Genomic DNA, 12,342 nt, shown 5'->3' on the forward strand with positions numbered 1-12,342 from the left:
AATCTGGAAAAAACGAATTATTCCATTTACGTATTTAGCGCATCCTTTTATTTTATTTTTGTCTTTATTTTTGTGTTTTTGTTATTATCTCTATATTCTTCTTGTTCCTCTTCTTCCCTTTCCCGAACTATGTCTCTATATCTAGTACACGACCTGACTTCAATTAAGCGACTGGTCAAACTTTATGATTCTTTGAATTTTATTTGAAGAGATATCTATTTATATATATGTATGTATGTGTGTATGTATATATATATATATATATATGTTTATACATGTGTGTATGTGTATATATATATATATGTCTGTGTATGTGTGTATGTGTATATATATATGTCTGTGTATGTGTATGTATGTATGTATGTATGTATATGTGTGTTCATATGTATATGGGGATGAATATGCACATATGTTTCACCCCACTTCCTACCACTTACCACTACCTACTCTCCCTAACACTTCGCGCCACTAAAAATAATATAGACTTCTAATGAAAAGGTTTCCACCAGACTTTGAATTATTATCGCTGGACCCACAAACAAATTTATACAAACACTTGCCCGATTCGGATATCTACACAGCTATGCGGATTACCCAATATATCACGGATGTAGAGAACGTATGACATAGATTTTACCAAGCAAGCTGGATCTAAAAAAAACATTCATATCCTTTTTCTACAAATCCTCCTGATACAGGACTGCTGATAAATGCATTATTTTCACTTTGACTTTCCATGTCTCACTGACTTTAGCAAATAGGGTGCATGCCTTTATAATTATTTGCTAATATTTTCTCTCCTCTGATGAGATGGTAGACATCGAAACCCTATAGGTTAAGGAGATTAATTTTCTAAAGCATTCTTTGTCTTGCTTAGAATAATAAAAATTCTTTGATATGAAACTCAACCACTTCATTTCATTTCAATGAGAGATTTTTTTTAAAATTCATTGAATTACAATTTAATTTATTTGCTCTATCTTGCATATCGAGCAATTCTTGTTCAGATGGGATAACTTATAGAATATTACTGCCAGTAATATTTTGTAAACCTACAATCTCACGTTTCCATAACAACTGATTGTTAAATAAAAACTATTCTGAAGTATATATATATATATATATATATATATATATATATATATATATATATATATATATATATATATATATATATATATTGTGTACAGAAAGTTGTTAGTTGAGACAGATCATTGGTACCGTCGGTTTCAAGCCCGATAATAAGGCCCGTTTAAGGTATCCTTATCAAGCTCTCTTCAGCCAATATTCGTCTCTTAAGAAATTAATTATATATATATATATATATATATATATATATATATATATATAATTTCTTTAATATATGTATATATATATATATATATATATAATTAATTTCTTTAATATATGCATATATATATATAACTAATTTTATATATATGTATCAATTTAATATATATATATCTTATATATAATATATATATTTATATGTATTATATAATATATATATTAATTTAATTAATATGTATGTATGCATATATATATATATATATATATATATATATATATATATATATATATATATATATATATAATTAATTAATTTAATAAATTTGTTTCCTTTTTGAAAATTAAATATGTTTGAACTCTTCTTAAATTGTTTTTAACATGTTTTATTAATTATTTGTTCTTATATATATATATATATATATATATATATATATATATATATATATATATATATATATATGCATATATATGCATATATATATATATATATATATAGTATCTAGACAAGCAACTAACTCGAGTTGGGATCAAAACTTGACCGTCTAGACGACAGGCGATGCTTATAACTTATAGGCCATTTAACCCTGCTAATTTAAGCGAGATTATAATGATAAACATTGTCGAAATTCCGGAAGCTTCATATGCTAGTCATCCACAACAGACTGTTTCACTGCATCACAGCTCTTTAGTACGCTTATGTAAGCCTCAAGCCGGGATTGAAACTCGACTACTTAGACCCCCCCCTCCCACACACACACACATATGAGAGAGAGGGGAGGGAGAAACGAAATATAACGAGAAGGCGAATTTTTGTATCAGTAATGAACGATGTGAAAACTGAAAGTAAGATTTAAACAAAACAAGTGAAGCATGCATAGTCCTTCGTGAGTGCACAATGAACTATGTATAAAAAGGACTAAGTTCAGCATTTGCCCCCTCCCATTTAGCCCCCAAAGTCCCCAGGTGCCGTTTTAGACTTTAACATATGTAAATTTGAGTTCTGCACAACGCGAAAAAAGAAATGACTAATCCATTCCCCCCCACCCCATCATTTAGCCCCAAAAGTATCCAAAGCCTTAACATATTTAAATTTGAGTCCAGCACCATGCAAAACTGCTAAATAGACATACACAGAAAATTTTGGACAAATATGGTAAAATAGACCCAAAAATGGAGTGTTTTTATTAGCTCTAAAAGAGCCCCTGGGGCACACCCAAGAGTTATCGCGAAGTAAAGACAAACAAAATTATGCAGAAATCAGTTAGTTACAACTTTTTAGAAAGTTTTATAAAAATCTAAAGCATCAATTTTTTTTTCAATAAGCACAAAATTATCAATTTTAGCCATTTTAACCCGAAAGACACCCCTAGGGGAAGGGGGCAACCAGAGTTTTCCCGGAAAATCCGTTCTGTTACTTTTTTACTCATATCATGTTTAATCTTTATATTATATTGAGAAAAGTGCAAACGGACGAACATACAAGGGTGAATTTACAGGTCCACACTTCTTTTGCCAGAGAACCAATAAAAATTAAAAATAAGTTAAAACAAAATGAAATTTATTCCATTTTTATTTTCATCTTTTTTTCCTTCCAACAACCTGACATATTTCTACAATATTATATAATATAAACACGTATATATGATTGTTGAATGATTAATGTCAAAGGATAAAAATTTATAATCATACCTGTTTTTTTTTAATGAGGCCCCGAAAATATGCAGCATTGTGCCATAACTTATTGGTAAGTTCAGCACTGATTGACAAGTGTGACAAGTAATAGCACTCAAATACTTTAATAATCAACTTTGCATTTTTAATAAAAGTATTAAAAGATTGGGTCCACCTCTGTGTGCAACTACTGCTAGTACTTCGATGACGACCAGTGTTGCCTGAACATCAGCTAAGATTTAACAATTGTATTTCGTGGGTCAGAAGAGAAAAGTAAGGATTGGCCATTTACCCGGCCTTTTCGCCCCCCTCTCCTCCCACCACCACGAAATGGTAGAAAATAAAAAACAAACAGAAAGTTTTACCTGTTGGATTAGTCAGTATAAAGACAACGCCTAAATATGAAATTAAAAATACGAAAAAGTAACCCAACCGATTTTAATAAATTTTTTTTTATAATGTTAAACATCAAAGAGTTATGGAATAGCATTGAGAAGTCATCTACTACATAAAAAGGACGGTTGTGTGTGTGTGTGTGTGTGTGTGTGTGTGTGTGTGTGTGTGTGTGTGTGTGTGTGTGTCCAGCTAAAAATGAAAACTACAAAACAAAGACCCAATAAGTTGATCAACCCTGTCTTTAATAAATAATATCTAAAATTTAAAAAAAAAGAAGAGTTATACGTTCTTTGAGGGGGGGTCAACTGAGCTATATTTCGTTTGGTGGTAGCAGAGGGTCGGGTTTTCAGGCATTCCTAATGTTATCTGTGATATAAAGGAGAGGTGAATGACTTAAATAATTATTATTTTAAATACATTAAAACAAGAGGGAGGAATGGGCTGAGTGGGGTTGGAAGACGGCTGGTGGAAAGGGATGTAGAAAAATGGGAGAGGGGAAAGCTAGAAAGACGGATTGGGAGAGACAAAATTTTTAATATAAAAGATGTTACATTTTTTAATCTTTTCTATTTTACATTTCTGAATTTTTTAGATCAGGATTGATTATTTGTATTATTTGGATTCTTCAGACTACTGTTCTCATCTGGAGTGTTATTTTCGTAATTCAGTTTCGGTCAATGAAAACTTCGACCTTCTTCAGGTGTATATTGTCGAACCTGGGTGTCTTTCTGTCAAACTCGGAATCTACACAGACTTTTGTATAAAACCCTATATTTAATCCACAGCAGAAGCATCAGCCATGACGTAGTAGAATTCCTAAGCAATTTGCAATTGTATTTTGAGTGTTGCCTGCAATGAGGATTGAATCTTCAACCTCCAGGAGAGTGTAACTTTAAACTAATTTTTACTAAGTACTCTATCCACAATGCTACGGATCCTCTTGAGTTCGGCAAAGATTTCCGAATTCAGCAAGACACACCTGAAGGAGGTAAGAAGTTACATCCACTGAAACATTGTGAATAACACTCAAGATGAGAACAGTAGCCTGAATAATCCAAATAATACTCTTCTATTTTGTTTTTTATGACCCGGAGCAACGCTGGATACCCTTCCTAGTAAGACATAAAACTGGAAACTACTTCAGCTATTTAAAAACGAAATGCGTCCCTTTAATCTGCGCATTCAGCAATGCGAATCCTTTTAAACACAAACCTGGCAGATCAAATCTCTTACAGAGCTACAAGATTGCATCTAAAAATGATATTTCACACATAAGCGTGACAGATCGATAGATTAACTAAGATAGGCAGTTGATTATCTTATATCTTATTTCTAGGCTATCTGTACAGCTAAAATTTAAGAGTTTCCAATTATAATTTTATGAAGAGAATTGTTGGATGTGGGCACAAGTATGCTTATTTCAAACTTTTAACTAATATACTGTACACACATTCAATCATGAATTAAAACATTATCTCATACTTAAGTGTGACAGACAAAGGAAAAATACTATTTCAAACTTAAACGCGATATCTGAAACACTTAAGCGTTAATTTTTAGGGGTTTTTTTTTACAAAGTAGTCGCCACTTATCAAAGTCCAAAGGCCAGGCGAGGATAAGGGTTAATAAGTATACTGGGACAATATTGTTAGGGGTGGAAATTGGGTATAACTTGATTATTTAAAGGGACGACTCAATAGAAACTTGTTCGCATTGGACTTGAAAACGACTATGTTGTAATCAACTGGAAAACAGGCCAACAGAACAGAGTTCCACAGGTGTACAGTTCTAGGAAAGAAGCTTTGTTCATGGAATCTGTGTTTAGATTTAGGCACAGATAGAGAGTGGGGCAAATTGTTGTTAGTAGTTGTAGCTAGATGAAGACAAGTATTGTTTGTAAAACATTGGCAACGAGGAACTATAGATTGGAGTTCAGACGAGCACTTGCAATGAAAATAACGATAAAACCGAGAAAGACTCACAACGTCTCTTCTGTGGGAAAGAGGTTGCAGGGAACAGAAAAGGGCATCACCTACTAGGTTTCAAAGCCAGTTCTGAACTCTGTCAAGGTAGGATAGGGTGCTCCGAGTAGCTCCTGCCCAGATGTGGCAACATTACTCCATCCTAGGATGTCGTTGGGTTTTATATAGGTAGAAGACTGCATAGGCAGTGAGATAGCTAATGGAGCAGTAAAATGATCCAACTATTTTTATAGCGATGGATTTTCCTCTATCAGGAGCGGATCTCCTCCCCAAACACTTTACTAATTCCCTATACAGTTCTTTTCTTGAAAGCTGTGAAAGGTCGCTGGTCTTTGGCAGCTTCCTGAGCACAGCTTTACACTGTCTGATGAACTGTGTGTCACTCCACAACCAACGACAAGCCTCGACTGTGTAGTCAAGGATGAAATCGGGAAAGGCAGCACTGACCACAATGGCCTCTGTCAAAGTTCAACTCAAGAAAGCCAGTCTCTCGGAGTCTCAATGAAACCTCATCAGGCAGTCCCAAGCCTCTCTTACACAGACGTTGGACACAGACATGTCTGCGAATCCAATGCTTCCTCTTGTCCCAAAGAAGCGAGGACAGGAGGGTTTTTATGTAATTCGCATGCAGATTAAACTAAATATTTTGCATGGTCAACCTATCAGACATGTATATGCAGTGATATATGGAAGTGAAATTTGGCCAGTGAAGGTTGATGCCATACATTGCATGGAGAAAAACGATGAGAATAATATAGTGTATGCATAACATGAGTTTTAAAGTTTTTTTAAGTTTAGGGAGATGTGTGCAGGAGACTACGATAGTATCACCACATTGAAAGAATTAATGAGAGCTCTTGGGTTAACAGATGTAGAACACAGAAAGTAATCAAATTCAGATAATATAAGTACAAGAAAAACATGGAGTGAAAGAGGGATAAATATTATAAAAACCTGGCCAGAGATAGGTGATCTTGGAGATAAATTTCTTAAGGATGTCCAATGCATGCTACCATGCAAAACAGACGTTAAATCGATGATGATGATGATGATGATGATGATGATGATGATGATGATGATGATGATGATGATGATATTTTTTTTATTTCACAAGTCAAAACTTCATGTTGATCTTTAAAAAGTCACTACTGGTAAGTAACTTTCAAGTTAATAGTGCTGAGAATCTAAGAAAGAATAAACCAAGACAAAAAAAGTCCAAAGTAGTGAAAATCTGTAAGAGTAGTTGAAACTCTTAACACTAATCGTAACTGGTGAATTTTTTAATCCTTCTCAGCATTTCTGTGGAAAGCAACTTTTTTAATAAGTCGTATAACGAGGACTTCTTTTTAAAATTTTTGTCTGAAACATTACCATGCCTATTGTCGCAAATTGTAAATTTGTTTATATTAAAAAAATATATTTATCTCTTCTTTTATTGAGCACTCTTAATAACTTTGCTAAATTCATTTTTTATCATTCTTGAATACCTGATACACACACACACACACACACATATATAATTTATTTATTTCAGGTTGAAAATATTCAAAAGATTAAAATCATTGAATTCATCCAAGGGTCGTTGATAGTGCTCAATCAAATATATATATATATATATATATATATATATATATATATATATATATATATATATATATAATATTTTGATTGCAGAAATTCCCCTCTGCACAAAAGTACGGTAGGTTTGCAACAGCAGAGCCCACATAAAATACATTATGTCTACACTATTAGCCGCTACCTTATTTAACTTTAGAACATTTTAGACATATTTAGTCATTATAATACAAGCCTACATTTTATCCTAGGAGTGCTATCATCACAATCGCCCTATCTTTAAGGAAGTAGTTAATACTTTTCCCTCTAATTCTTAAGTCCTCTTCCTGCCACCAGTCTACACCGGGTATAAATATACACATTATACATATACTGCGCTGTCTTTCTTCGTAACTGAATCATGAACTCATTTAGTTCCTTTTAATTGGTAAGGGGTTTGAGAGTATTTTGCCACCTAAACTCCAGTATTGCCAACAAAAATACCATACCTTACCCACCAGATTAGTACACACGGGCCGACCGACACTGCAACCACCAATTTTTTTTGTTGGTTCATAGTATTTGTGCTTTCCATTCCTGACAGCGATTATCAAAGTTACATTTCAGGCAAATCTTTTCACAACCTCACCAACACTCACAAAATGGGGTGTCTATTCTGAGAGTCGTTCTTGACATAGGGAGGTTGGGGGTGTTCATTCTGAAAGCCCTTCTTAACATGAGAAGGTTGGGGGTTGGGCAACAACAACAACAGTTGTACTTTAATTTTTTATGCTGGAGGGGGGGGGGCGTGCTAACTGGCAACACTAGTTAACAGGTCCTGCTAGTGTATATATATATATATATATATATATATATATATATATATATATATATATATATATATATATATATATATAAAGCTACTTGATGTGAAGAGCTAAATAATACTAATTCATGGTCAAAAAACTAGTCTACTTTAAGTATTAGATGGATAGATACTAGCCAAAAAAAAAACAGTCATTTTTCCTCCTTTGTCAGAAACATCACTCATGGAATGTGAGGACTAAAGAATAAAATAAGGGGAACGAAAGATATGAAGCTGCTGAAAGTAAACCTACGGCTTACTTCTTTACTCTACGTGTAGGCAATTGGCAAAACCCCACTTAAAATCGTTAAAATTTCTTGAACTTTTTAAACAAAAATACATGTTAATAAGACGTGGCTCAGAATGCAAGTAAACTCAAATAGACTGAACTGAAACACAATAAATGCTTATTTGGTTAAATATAATGAACAAGGAAGTATGTAAAAAAAAAAATTTCTATAAAAAATGTAAAAAATGTATTAATCAGAAATTTTCCTGAATTATTTTATTCTTTTGCTCCAGACATTTTTTTTTGCATAAACAGGAAAGCTTTTGTACGAAAAACTTTTGCTTTCTTCTTTGTCTTAAAACTTGTATTAATGAAACATTGTCACTTAAACATACACACAAATACACATGTATACACACACCTGTATGCATAGATATGGAGAGAAGTATCTCTCCATGCAGGAGTTTATCAGGACAACCTAGCATAAGGATACTTTCTTCTTACAACAAATACTCCAGTTGACAACTACAGAATTAATTTTTATTTCTCATTCTCAGATATTATGCGCTTGAGGGATCGCTCTTTCAGATGATACTAGTTTCGACCAGGTCCGATTTAGCTGACGAAAGTTTTTAGCAGATATATGAACACACGCATAAACACACAAACAGACGTTTAAGATTTCCGGTTTCTAAAAATTCGATGTCGGTAATGGTAAACACAAAAACTGACGTTTGAGACTTCCGGTTTTTAAAAAGATCGATGTCGGTAATAATTCAAAATGAATTAAATTAAATATATTATCAATATGAATCAACTTTAAATAACAATTTAAAATAGAAACAATTAAAATTATTTTCTCACTATAAACAGTAACTAACAGCTATTTAGTAAAATCGATTTCCGAAATGTAATATGCCAACGAGGTTAGTAGTACTAGAGATACACTCTCTCAATAGGCCGTTACATTGGTAAACTACATTGCTTTTTTCTAACAAGTTATTAGAAAAAACTAATGTAGTTTGCCAATTTAACGGCTCATAGGGAGAGTGTATCTCTAATACTACAAACACGTTGTTGCGAAGACAAACTCTCCAACTCTCTGACTCTCGCTCAATATCAAAACATTTGGGAAAACATGGCTGCCATCATTCTGAATTCTGAAGAATCATGGTTGAAAATATTAAGGTCTTACAAAGCAAAAAAGCATTAATAGATTAAAAATACTTGAAGCATTATATATTAACATAAAGAAGCCTCAGATAAATAGTGTTAATTATGAGTGCAGTCAAAATATTCTCAAATGCCTAGGGCAGTAAATTTTAAATTTTCAATATATACGAGGGGCTTGCAATGCCCCTGTCCCACTTCCCATAGGAGTAGAGCAACGAAAATTGGCACAGTTATTAGTCTTTCTCTACATAGGAACCACCCAGAGTTATGCATTTCTCCCATCGTTTCATGCAGCTCTGGAGACCGTTTTTATAGAACAGCCCTCCGACGTGACTTCAGAAATCAAGGCTGCATCATTTGGGAAACGCTTTCCTTTAAAAAACAACTTCATGGCTGGGAAGAGGTGAAAGTCAGAGGGTGCGAGGTCAGGAGAGTAGGGAGGATGGGGAAGGATTTCATAACCACACGCTCATACTTCTGATCTGGTGACATGCGAGTTGTGGACCGGAGCGTTGTCCGGCAGGAGGAGGATACCTTTGCTGATCTTGCTCCGCCTTTTGATTTTGATAGCTTCCCTTAATTTCCTCAAAAGTGAAGCATAATAGGCTCCTGTAACTGTGGTACCCTTTTCCAGGAAATCTGTCATCACTACTCCGTCCTGGTCCCAGAAGACTGTGAGCATGACCTTGCCAGCGGAAGGCTGCACCCTTGCCTTCTTTGGAGGTGGTGAGTCCAAGTGCTTCCACTTTGGTCTCTGGATCATAGTGATGGATCCAGGTTTCATCCTGTGTAATCAGTCTTTTGAAAAACTTTGACTCATCTTCTTGGCACATCTCCAAATTCATCCTCAAGCACTCGACACGTTCTCGCTTCTGGAATGGTGTGAGCAACCTGGGAATCCATCTGGCAGACACCTTATGCATATGCAAATGGCCATCAATGATAGTTTCCACAGACCCTGTACTAATCTTGACATCTTGGGCTATTTGGGGAATAGTAATGTGCCGATCCTCCAAAAAGCAGCCTCAACTTGACGGACAGATGCCTCATCCTCATCAATGGCAGAAGGGGGGCGCCCAGGTCTGGGAGTTGTTTCCATAGACTTCCGGCCATGTTTGAATTCACGATACCAGCGTTTTACAAGATCATATGATGCAGCATTATAACCATAAGTTTCTTTCATTTCATTAAAAGTCTCCTGTGGTGTGCATCCTTTCAAATACAAATCCCGGATCAGTGCTCGACATTCAACAGGCTCCATTTCACCCCTGACTCAGTTCAAACACCTGTAAAGCAGAAACCACAATTAGTTCAGAGCTGTAATTTGCCACATAACCTGTAAAGAGATATAAATGATTGCACATGAAAAATTGCAGCTAGATCAGACAACTGGAAGTGGGTCAGAGGCATTTATTGCATGCCCCTCGTATATATGCATACAAAAAAGAAAAATTGTCCGCCCACCTAACTCGTAATTAGCCACCACGCGACTGTGACAAATATATATATATATATATGTTCTTAATATGTGTTCTTAATTATATATATATATATATATATATATATATATATATATATATATATATATAATTAAGAACACAATTTTTATAATGCAATATGCCTGAGGATGATGGATGTATTCCTATTGAAAGCACTCGCTAAAGAAACTTATGGGTCTAACCTAAACAATTTTGAGAAAAACACAAAAAATTATTTGGAGATTGGAGAAAATAAAAAAGACAATATATATGTATATAGATATGCATTTTTTTTTTTTTTACATGGAGGTCACTACTTATCAAGGCCCGGAAGCCACTCGGGTATAAAGGTTATTGCGTGTACAGTAATCAATGGGATAGTATCGTAGTAATCGTTAGTATTGCAGATTTGATAAAATGTCTTACTTAAGGGGGCGGTTCATCAGAAATTTGTTTATGTTGTACTTGAAGACATCCAAGTTGTAGTCAGGTGGGAAAGAGGCAAACGGAAGAGAGTTCCACAGGCGTGCAGTTCTAAGAAAGGAGCTTTGTTCATGGAATCTACGTTTTGATTTAGGCACAAATAAAGAGTGGGGAAAATTATTGACAGTGGTTTCGGCTAGATGGGTGTTTTTCGTGAAATATTGGCGGGGGGGGGGACAGAGATTGGAGCTCAGATGAGCACTTGCCATGGAAATAACGATAAAACAGAGACATGCTTGCAACGTCTCTTCTGTGGGAGAGTGGTTACAGGGAAGAGAAAAGGGCATTCCCCACTAAGCCACAAAGTCTATTTTATACTCTGTCAAAGCAGGATAGGCTGTTTTTAGTAGCTCCTGCCCAGAGGTGGCAGCAGTACTCCGTCCTTGGACCTACTTGGCTAGATAGAGAATTGCATCAGTAGTAAGATTTTTTCTGGAGCAGTAGAAGGATCCCACCATTTTCCCAGTGACCTTGACAACAGACTTGATGTACGTGTTCCATTTCAGATCAGAAGTAAAGGTCAAACCCAGAAGCTTATCAAAACATGGAGCCTCCCCTAGACGAGAGCCATTCATTTCAATTGATGCCAGATGGGGATCAGAGCATTGATGATGTAAAGATAGGAGCTTGGTTATAGATGCATTAAAAGTAATCAGCCACCTCTTCCCCCACTGTACCAGGCGTTCAAGATCAGAGGAGAGAGAATCAGAAAGAACATTATCATTTACGGCCTTTGATGTGTTGCCATAGATGGTCGTGTCATCAGCATAGAAGTCAACGAATGATTTAAGTATGTGTTTTAAGAGATCATTGATGTAGATCAGGAAGAGAGTTGGACCCAGTATGGACCCCTGAGGGACTCCAGCATTAATACTGTGGGCCTCTGATTTCTGCCCATCAACCACTACTCTTATGAGCCTATCAAAGAGAAATGATTTAATGATTGAGAAAACATTTCCAGTTATACCGTAGCTGAAAATCTTGCGAAGTAGGCCTTCGATATGTCAAGAGCAATTGCCCTAGAAAGGAAGCCTTTGTCAAGAGATTTACTAATCCTATGAGATATAACTGTTAACACATCTGCTGTAGATCTCTGTACTGAGAGGGAGATGACTTATCACCTGAATTCTTAAATACAGGGCATACTGATGAAGTTTTCTAGGGTGTTGGAAAGCACTTCTCCTTAAGGCAATGCTTAAACAGTTTTGTAAGTATGGGGGC

At 35.1% G+C, this 12,342-nt stretch overlaps 1 protein-coding gene across 5 annotated transcripts in view; it reads right to left on the reverse strand.

Annotated features, from left to right (window-relative positions):
* LOC145288034 (uncharacterized) overlaps positions 1 to 12,342 on the reverse strand; it is a 164,468-nt gene that overhangs the window by 27,535 nt on the left and 124,591 nt on the right. Inside the window, exon 1 of one of the 5 annotated variants that reach the window (XM_080136049.1) lies at positions 2,980 to 3,192. The exons of the other annotated variants lie outside the window; for them this stretch is intronic. The gene's annotated coding sequence lies outside the window, so the exon portion shown is untranslated. Of the gene's footprint in view, positions 1 to 2,979; positions 3,193 to 12,342 lie in introns of those variants that run through there. 5 annotated transcript variants of the gene reach the window in all.

Source organism: Euprymna scolopes, chromosome 11, assembly GCF_053919585.1.
Source record: "Euprymna scolopes isolate OS-2025 chromosome 11, ASM5391958v1, whole genome shotgun sequence".
NCBI classification, from domain to species: Eukaryota; Metazoa; Mollusca; class Cephalopoda; order Sepiida; family Sepiolidae; genus Euprymna; species Euprymna scolopes.